This window comes from Triticum aestivum, chromosome 5D (assembly GCF_018294505.1).
Source record: "Triticum aestivum cultivar Chinese Spring chromosome 5D, IWGSC CS RefSeq v2.1, whole genome shotgun sequence".
Taxonomy (NCBI): Eukaryota; Viridiplantae; Streptophyta; class Magnoliopsida; order Poales; family Poaceae; genus Triticum; species Triticum aestivum.
In genome coordinates, this window is record NC_057808.1 from 50,302,344 (window position 1) to 50,313,314 (window position 10,971).

Here is a 10,971-nt window from a genome sequence, read left to right on the forward strand (position 1 = left end):
GGTTGTGCTGCTTTGCTCGATGCGGCTCTTGTCGCTATTTCCATTTTGTGGAGTGTATCCTCATAGATGAGGTTTAGTCCGCTGACGCCGTCCATGAGAACCTTGGTGAGCCGAAAGCTGTCCACAATTGGACTGAGGACCCAGGCGACTGGTGCCCGAACTGTCCTATATTTGGGTTCATCATTGGCATTAAAAGTTATAGCCGTTCCAAGGGTTTATTGCTGCAATTTGGCAGACTTCGGCGAGTTCGCGGAGTGCCCTTTTGCGCCTGTTGTTTGAAGCGAATGTCTCAAAGACCGTCAGTACTCCGGGGTCGTCGTCTTCTGGGGGGTGTTATTCTGGGGTGTTCTTGGTGAGGATATCCTCGCCGCTCTTGGCCACTTGCCGGAGTATCCAACATGCTCTAAGGCTGTGGGTTGGTATGTTATCCGGTGTTGTATGTATTTTGCATGGCCCATCGAGCCATCCTTCCAGAACGATTCCGCGCCCCGTAATGGGCTTATATTTCTTTATTATTGGACCGGGCGTGCCACGAGGGTGCGCCCTTTTCGCCTGAACGAGGGGTTAGGTGGGGACCGATGGTTCCCAACGGGCTGCCTAAGTTTTCCAGGCGCTTTCCATTGCGCTGTACTTCTGTACGATAGTTGCCAATTCAGCGAAGTGTAATATGTGACGACGGTTGATGGCGTTGAGGATTCCTTCATCCATGCAATTGTTGCGGAACGCTGAGATTGCTTCCTTGTCGCTGCAATCTTTAATCTTGTCTTTGACAAGAAGGAATCTGGCCCAGAAGTGGTGGACCGTTTCCTGAGACTACTGTTGTATGCTCATGAGAGCACTTATATTTGGGTGGGTGGGTGGTTTTAAATCCCAACCCTGGATCAATTTTGGATCCGGAGTCTGAAGGTCTTCCGAACTTAACAGATCGGGCTCCGAGATATCCACTGACTTCTTAGGCCCGTCGTCCGATTCTATGTTCGGAGGGCAGGATGCATCTCTTCGCAGGTGGGTGTTCGGCTCTTCGAGGTCGGAGATCCGGACACAGTCCGTCCTCAGTACGAGGAAGAGTTGTCGTCTCACTCCTCGGCTACCGCTATCTGGTGGGTGATCGGTGGAGATTTGATTTCTCTCTGATTGGGTTTAAGCCCAATTCGATCGTAGCCTATAGCGACCCCCAGGGCGCGATGCGATCTAGGAGCTCGTTTAAAGACGAAAGCTCCGCCGGATCCATATGCTTGGAGTGTTCGGAGTCGATATGAAGGGGATTTTTGATGACCCGAGAGGTCATCGTCGGCTTAACGGCCGAATGGGCGGTCATGGTAAAGCCGCCCAGCCAGAGGGTTTGGCCTGGGGCCAGTGCTCCTCCGGAGGTGATATTGTCCTTGAGAACAAGGAGAGCCATCGATCCTATCTTTGACGTCATAGTGGAACTCTCAATGAAAGCACCAATGTCGGTGTCAAAACCGGCGGATCTCGGGCAGGGGGTCCCGAACTGTGCGTCTAAGGTCGATGGTAACAGGAGATGGGGGACACAATATTTACCTAGGTTCGGGCCCTCTCTATGGAGGTAATACCCTACTTCCTGCTTGATTGATCTTGATGAATATGAGTATTACAAGAGTTGATCTACCACGAGATCGTAATGGCTAACACCCTAGAAGTCTAGCCTGTTTGACTACGGCTATATGTCTTCGGCTCTACAGACCTAATCCTCTGGTTTATATAGACACCAGGGGGATCTAGGGTTACATAAGGTCGGTTTACAGAGAAAAGAATCATCATATTCAATTGCCGAGCTTGCCTTCCACGCTAAGGAGAGTCCCATCCGGATATGGGTGGAGTCTTCAATCTTCGCATCTTCATAGCCCATCAGTCCGGCCCATGGCTAATAGGCCGGACGCCCGAGGACCCCTTAGTCTAGAACTCCCTCATGCGGTGCCCCCCTCCATAGATTTCCACCTCGGTCATATCGTTGTAGTGCTTAGGCGAAGCCCTGCGCCGGTAGCTTCATCATCACCATCATCACGCTGTCGTGCTGACGAAACTCTCCCTTGGCCTCAGCTGGATCAAGAGTACGAGGGACTTCACCGAGCTGAACGTGTGCAGATCGCAGAGGTGCCGTGCGTTCGGTACTTGGATCGGTTGGATCGCGAAGACGTTCAACTACATCAACCGTGTTACTAAACGCTTCCGCTTTCAGTATACGAGGGTACGTGGACACACTCTCCCCGCTCGTTGCTATGCATCACCTACATGGATCTTGCGTGTGTGTAGGCAAAAATTTTGAAATACTACGTTCCCCAACAGTGGCATCCGAGCTAGGTCTATGCGTAGATGTTATATGCATGAGTAGAACACAAAGAGTTGTGGGCGATAATAGTCATACTGACTACCACCATATCATACTTTGATTCGGCAGTATTGTTGGATGAAGCGGCTTAGACCGACATTACGCGTACGCTTACGCGAGACTGGTTCTACCAATGTGCATCACACACAGGTGGCTAGTGGGTGTCTGTTTCTCCAACTTTAGTTGAATCGAGTGTGACTACGCTCGGTCCTTGTTGAAGGTTAAAACAACAAACTTGACGAAAAATCGTTGTGGTTTTGATGCATAGGTAAGAACGGTTCTTGCTAAGCCCGTAGCAGCCACGTAAAACTTGCAACAACAAAGTAGAGGACGTCTAACTTGTTTTTGCGGGGCATGTTGTGATGTGATATGGTCAAGACGTGATTATATAAATTGTTGTATTGGATGATCATGTTTTGTGACACAGTTATCGGCAACTGGCAGGAGCCATATGGTTGTCGCTTTATTGCATGAAATGCAATCGCCATGTAATTGCTTTACTTTATCACTAAGCGGTAGCGATAGTCATGATAGCAATAGTTGGCGAGACAACAACGATGCTTCGATGGAGATCAAGGTGTCAAGCCGGTGACGATGGTGATCATGACGGTGCTTTAGAGATGGAGATCAACGGCACAAGATGATGATGGCCATATCATATCACTTATATTGATTGCATGTGATGTTTATCCTTTATGCATCTTATTTTGCTTAGTTCGGCGGTAGCATTATAAGATGATCTCTCACTAAATTTCAAGGTATAAGTGTCCTCCCTGAGTATGCACCGTTGCGACAGTTCGTCGTGCCGAGACACCACGTGATGATCGGGTGTGATTAGCTCTACGTTCACATACAACGGGTGCAAGCCAGTTTTGCACACGCAGAATACTCGGGTTAAACTTGACGAGCCTAGCATATGCAGATATGGCCTCGGAACACTGAGACCGAAAGGTCGAGCGTGAATCATATAGTAGATATGATCAACATAGTGATGTTCACCATTGAAAACTACTCCATCTCACGTGATGATCGGACATGGTTTAGTTGATATGGATCACATGATCACTTAGATGATTAGAGGGATGTCTATCTAAGTGGGAGTTCTTAAGTAATATGATTAATTGAACTTTAATTTATCATGAACTTAGTCCTGATAGTATTTGCATAACTATGTTGTAGATCAATAGCTCGCGATGAAGCTCCCCGTTTATTTTTTATATGTTCCTAGAGAAAAATAAGTTGAAAGATGATAGTAGCAATGATGCGGACTTGGTCCGTGATCTGAGGATTATCCTCATTGCTGCACAGAAGAATTATGTCCTTGATGCACCGCTAGGTGACAGACCTATTGCAGGAGCAGATGCACATGTTATGAACGTTTGACAAAGCTCGGTATGATGACTGCTTAATAGTTTAGTGCACCATGCTTTACGGCTTAGAATCGGGACTTCAAAAATGTCTTGAACGCCACAGAGCATATAAGATGTTCTAAGAGTTGAAATTGGTAGTTCATACTCATGCCCGTGTTAAGAGGTATGAGACCTCTGACAGTACTTTGCCTACAAGATAGAAGAGAATAGATCAACCAGTGAGCATGTGCTCAAATTGTCTGGGTACTACAATTGCTTGAATCAAGTGGGAGTTAATCTTCCAAATAAGATAGTAATTGACAAAGTTCTCTAGTCACTATCACCAAGTTACTAGAACTTAGTGTTGAACTATAATATGCAAGGGATGACGAAAGTAATTCCCAAGATCTTCGCGATGCTGAAATCGGCGAAGGTAGAAATCAAGAAATAGCATCAAGTGTTGATGGTTAACAAGACCACTAGTTTCAAGAAAAGGGCAAAGGGAAAGAAATAGGAACTTCAAAGAAGAATAGCAAGCAAGTTGCTGCTCCCATGAAGAAGCCCAAAGCTAGACCCAAGCCTGGAACTGAGTGCTTCTACTACAAAACAAATGGTCACTGGAAGTGCAACTGCCCTAGATACTTGGCGGATAAGAAGGATGGCAAAGTGAAAAAAGTATATTTTATATACATGTTATTGATGTGTACTTTACTAGTGTTTATAGCAACCCCTCACTATTTGATAATGGTTTAGTTGCTAAGAGTAGTAACTAAAACAGGAGTTGCAGAATAAACACATACTAGTTATGGGCGAAGTGACGATGTGTGTTGGAAATGATTCCAAGGTTGATAAGATCACCATGGCACACTCCCTCTGCCTTCGAGATTAGTGTTGGACCAAAATAAATGTTATTTGGTGTTTGCGTTGAGCATGAATATGATTGGATCATGTTTATTGCAATACAATTATTCATTTAAATCAAAGAATAACTGTTGTTCTGTTTACATGAATAAAACCTTCTATGGTCATACACTTAATATAAATGGTTTATTGAATCTCGATCGTAATGATACACATATTCATAATATTGATGCCAAAAGATGCAAAGTTGATAATGATAGTGCAACATATTTGTGGCACTGCCGTTGAGGTCATATTGGTGTAAAGTGCATGAAGAAACTCCATGCTGATGGGCTTTTGGAATCACTTGATTATGAATCACTTGATGCTTGCGAACCATGCCTCATGGGCAAGATGACTAAGACTCCATTCTCCGGAACAATGGAGCAAGCAACTGACTTATTGGAAATAATACATACTGATGTATGTGATCCGATGAGTGTTGAGGCTTGCGGCATGTATCGTTATTTTCTGACCTTCACAGATGATTTGAGCAGATATGGGTATATCTACTTGATGAAACATAAGTCTGAAACATTTGAAAAGTTCAAAGAATTTCAGAGTGAAGTGGAAATCATCGTAATAAGACAATAAAGTTTCTATGATCTGATCGCGGAAACAAATATTTGAGTTACAAGTTTGGTCTTCATTTGAAACAATGTGGAAAAGTTTCGCAACTCACGCCACCTGGAACACCACAGCGTAATGGTGTGTCCGAACGTCATAACCGTACTTTATTAGATATGGTGCGATCTATGATGTCTCTTACTGATTTATCACTATCGTTTTGGGGTTATGCATTAGAGACAGCTACATTCGCGTTAAATAGGGCACCATCTAAATCCGTTGAGACAACACCATATGAACTGTGGTTTGGCAAGAAACCTAAGCTGCTGTTTCTTAAAGTTTGGGGTTGCGATGCTTATGTGAAAAAGTTTCAGCCCGATAAGCTCAAACCCAAATCGGAGAAGTGCGTCTTCATAGGATACCCAAAAGAAACTGTTGGGTACACCTTCTATCGCAGATCCGAAGGCAAGATCTTTGTTGCTAAGAGTCGATCCTTTCTAGAGAAGGAGTTTCTGTCAAAAGAAGTGAGTGGGAGGAAAGTAGAACTTGATGAGGTAACTGTACCTAATCCCTTATTGGAAAGTAGTTCATCACAGAAATCAGTTCCAGTGATTCCTACACCAATTAGTGAGGAATCTAATGATGGTGATGATGAAACTTCTGATCAAGTTACTACCGAACATCGTAGGTCAACCAGAGTAAGATCCGCACCAGAGTGGTACGGTAATCCTGTTCTGGAAGTCATGTTACTTGACCATGACGAACCTACGAACTATGAGGAAGCGATGATGAGCCCAGATTCCGTGAAATGGCTTGAGGCCATGAAATCTGAGATGGGATCCATGTATGAGAACAAAGTATGGACTTTGGTTGACTTGCCGGATGATCGGCAAGCCATAGAGAATAAATGGATCTTCAAGAGGAAGATGGACGATGACAGTAGTGTAACTATCTACAAAGCTCGAATTGTCGCAAAAAAGGTTTTTCGACAAGTTCAAGGTGTTAACTACGATGAGAATTTCTCACTCGTATCGATGCTTAAAGTCTGTCCGAATCATGTTAGCAATTGCCGCATTTTATGAAATCTGGCAAACGGATGTCAAAACGATATTCCTTAATGGATTTATTAAAGAAGAGTTGTATATGATACAACAAGAAGGTTTTGTCAATCCTAAAGGTATTAACAAAGTGTGCAAGCTCCAGCGATCCATCTATGGACTGGTGCAAGCATCTCGGAGTTGGAATATACGCTTTGATAAGGTGATCAAAGTATATGGTTTTATACAGACTTGCGGTGAAGCCTGTATTTACAAAGAAAGTGAGTGGGAGCACTACAACATTTCTGATAAGTATATGTGAATGACATATTGTTGATCAGAAATAATGTAGATTTTTTCTGCAAAGTATAAAGGAGTGTTTGAAAGGAGTTTATCAAAGAAAGACCTCGGTGAAGCTGCTTACATATTGAGCATCAAGATCTATAGAGATAGATCAAGATGCTTGATAAGGTTTTTCAATGAGTACATACCTTGACAAGATTTTGAAGTAGTTCAAAATGGAACAGCCGAAGAAGGAGTTCTTGCCTGTGTTGCAAGGTGTGAAGTTGAGTCAGACTCAATGCCCGACCACTGCAGAAAATAGAAAGAGAATGAAAATTCATTCCCTATGCCTCAGTCATAGGTTCTATGAAGTATGCTATGCTGTGTACCAGACCTATTGTGAACCTCACCATGAGTTTGGCAAGAGGGTACAATAGTGATCCAGGAGTGGACCACTGGACAGCGGTCAAAATTATCCTTAGTGGAATAAGGAGATATTTCTCGGTTATGGAGGTGATAAAGAGTTCATCGTCAAGAGTTACGCCGATACAAGCTTTGACACTAATTCGGATGACTCTAAGTCTCAATCTGGATACATATTGAAAGTGGGAGCAATTAGCTAGAGTAGCTCCATGCATAGCATTGTAGACATAGAAATTTGCAAAATACATATGGCTCTGAATGTGACAGACCCATTGACTAAGCTTCTCTCACAAGCAAAACATGATCACACCTTAGTACTCTTTGGGTGTTAATCACATAGCGATGTGAACTAGATTATTGACTCTAGTAAAACCCTTTGGGTATTATTCACATGGCGATGTGAACTAATCACATGGTGATGTAAACTATTGGTGTTAAATCACATGGCGATGTGAACTAGATTATTGACTCTAGTGCAAGTGGGAGACTGAAGGAAATATGCCCTAGAGGCAATAATAAAGTTGTTATTTATATTTCCTTATATCATATAAATGTTTATTATTCATTCTAGAATTGTATTAACCGAAAACTTAGTACATGTGTGAATACATAGACAAACAGAGTGTCACTAGTATGCCTCTACTTAACTAGCTCGTTAATCAAAGATGGTTAAGTTTCCTAGCCATAGACATGAGTTGTCATTTGATTAACGGGATAACATCATTAGAGAATGATGTGATTGACAAGACCCATCCGTTAGCTTAGCACGATGATCATTTAGTTTGTTGCTATTGCTTTCTTCATGACTTATACATGATCCTATGACTATGAGATTATGCAACTCCCGAATACCGGAGGAACACTTAGTGTGCTATCAAACGTCACAACGTAACTGGGTGATCATAAAGATGCTCTACAGGTGTCTCCGATGGTGTTTGTTGAGTTGGCATAGATCGAGATTAGGATTTGTCATTCCATGTATCGGAGAGGTATCTCTGGGCCCTCTCTGTAATGCAAATCACTATGAGCCTTGCAAGCAATGTGACTAATGAGTTATTTACGGGATGATGCATTACGAAACGAGTAAAGAGACTTGCCGGTAATGAGATTGAACTAGGTATGAGAATACCGACGACCGAATCTCGGGCAAGTAACATACCGATGACAAAGGGAACAACGTATGTTGTTATGCGGTTTGACCGATAAAGATCTTCGTAGAATATGTAGGAACCAATATGAGCATCCAGGTTCCGCTATTGGTTATTGACCGGAGATGTGTCTCGGTCATGTCTACATAGTTCTCGAACCCGTAGGGTCCGCACGCTTAACGTTCGATGACGATCGGTATTATGAGTTTATGTGTTTTGATGTACCGAAGGTTATTCGGAGTCCCGGATGTGATCACGGACATGACGAGGAGTCTCGAAATGGTAGAGACATAAAGATCGATGTATTGGAAGGCTACGTTTGGACACCGGAATGCTTCCAGATGAGTTCGAGCATTGTTTGGAGTACCGGGAGGTTACCGGAACTCCCCGGGGAGTCAATGGGCCCTATTGGGCCTTAGTGGAAGAGAGGAGGAGGCGGCCAGGTGGAGGGCGCACCCCCCCAAGACCAATCCGAATTGGGGTGGGGGGCCGGCCCCCCTTTCCTTCTCTCCCTCTCCCTCTTCCTTCTTCTCCTACTCCAACTAGGAAGGGGGGAAACCTACTCCTACTGGGAGTAGGAACCCCCCCTTGGGCACACCCTATGAGGGCCGGTGTTGGTGTCAAAACCGGCGGATCTCAGGTAGGGGGTCCCAAACTGTGCGTCTAAGGCTAATGGTAACAGGAGGCGGGGGACACAATGTTTACCCAAGTTCGGGCCCTCTCGATGGAGGTAATACCCTACTTCCTGCTTGATTGATCTTGATGATATGAGTATTACAAGAGTTGATCTACCACGAGATCGTAGAGGCTAAACCCTAGAAGCTAGCCTATGATTCTGATTGTTGATGATGTTGGTCCTACGGACTAAACCCTCCGGTTTATATAGACACCGGAGGGGGCTAGGGTTACATAGAGTCGGTTACAGAGAAGGAGATCTACATATCCGAATTGCCAAGCTTGCCTTCCACGCCAAGGAGAGTCCCATCCGGACACGGGACGAAGTCTTCAATCTTGTATCTTCATAGTCCAACAGTCCGGCCAAAGTATATAGTCCGACAGTCCGAGTACCCCCTAATCCAGGACTCCCTCAATAGCCCCTGAACCAGGCTTCAATGACGATGAGTCCGGCGCGCAGATTGTCTTCGCTATTGCAAGGCGGGTTCCTTCTCCGAATACTCCATAGAAGATTTTGAACACAAGGATCGTGTCCGGTTCTGCAAAACAAATTCCACATACCATCGTAGAGAGAATAATATTCCACAAATCTAATCTGCTAACAACTTTTCATAGTGTGACATCACGCCGAGTCCCGGTTATTATTCAAACCGTTTTTCTCAACTAGCAGCTGCACATATTGCGAGGCGGTTTTATTGGCACGTCTTGTCGAAGCAGAGATCGTGTCCCCTTATCATGGGATTCTCATCAATACGGGTGTGGGTAACCCAACCGCGCTGTTAACACGATGCTTGGGAAACGAGCGAGTTACAGGGCAAGTGGGGAGGCGCATGGTTTCTACCGCCTCTATAAAGAGATAAGGATTCACCCTTTTTCCACCCACGCCTTCTTCTTCCTCTCCTCATCCATTTCCCCTCGCTCGAGCTCTAGCGCCCAAGCCTTCTCCTTTTCCGCAAAGTCACTCAAGCATGTCTGGAGCGGGAAGCAAGTGGATGGCTTCCACCGTTAAGGAGGAGGACATCAAGAAGCTCCGGGAGGCCGGATACTTGGCCGCAGACATCACGCACCGGCTCCCTATCGAAGGGCAGGTCATCCCTACCCCAGAGCCTCAGGAGAGGGTAGTGTTTCTCCCTCACTTCGTCCGCGGACTGGGATTTCCCCTCCACCCATTTGTCTGCGGGCTCATGTTCTACTACGGGCTGGACTTCCATGATCTGGCCCCCAATTTCATCCTCAACATCTCGGCGTTCATCGTCGTGTGCGAGGCCTTCCTCTGCATTGCGCCCCACTTCGGCCTATGGCGGAAGACCTTCAACGTGAAGCCGAAGGTGGTGGTGGGCCAGCAAGCGGAGTGCGGAGGCGCCATGGTGGGCAAAATGCCCAATGTCACTTGGCCCTAAGGTTCCTTTGTGGAGACCATAAAGGGGTGGCAATCGGGGTGGTTCTACATCACCGAGCCGTGCGACACCAACTGGGTGGCGGCCCCCGAATTTCGATCCGGCATCCCCATGCGGCTCACCTCCTGGAAGGAGAAGGGCTTAGCCCGGGGCTCACCGGTAGAGCTGACCGGACTCCAGACCTGTATTAAAAACATGATAGGCAAGAAAATCAAGCTTGTCAATGTGGTCCAGGCCATGCTTGCCCGCCGGATCCTTCTGTGTCAAAGACAGGCTTTCAATATGTGGGAGTTCGACCCGGTCGAACACCAGACGCTGCAAGAGCTCTTCGACCCAATGCACGAAGATGTTTGGAAAGTGCTATTCAAGGCTAACGAGGTACCACCACCCATTACCGAAGATCGTGGACTCAGCGCGAGGCGCTCCGCCAATCCGGTGATTTTTTACATTCTGCAAGACGTGCACCTTTTTTTACCAGCACATCCGCGGTAGGAATCTAAACTTCCATGTCCATTTATCAGGATTGGGTAGAGTTAGCGGAGCGGATTGACTGTCCGGCTCCATTACCCGAAGATACAACATCGACACTTTTGCTAGAGATGCTGTCTCCGGCGCCTTATGAGGTACCGGAGAAGAAGGCCAATAAGAAGGCCGCGGGGACCAGAAAAGGTCTCCGGCGCAAGGTTGTATCGGACTCATCGTCTCAGGATACCGAGGCGCACTCCTCCAACAAAGAGGAGGAAGAAGTAGCAGAAATGCCTCCCCCGGCGACCGGGGGGGGGGGGAGAGAAGAAAAGGAAGGCCGCCCCGTCTGGGGAGGCCGAAGGGTCCAAGAGGGGAAAA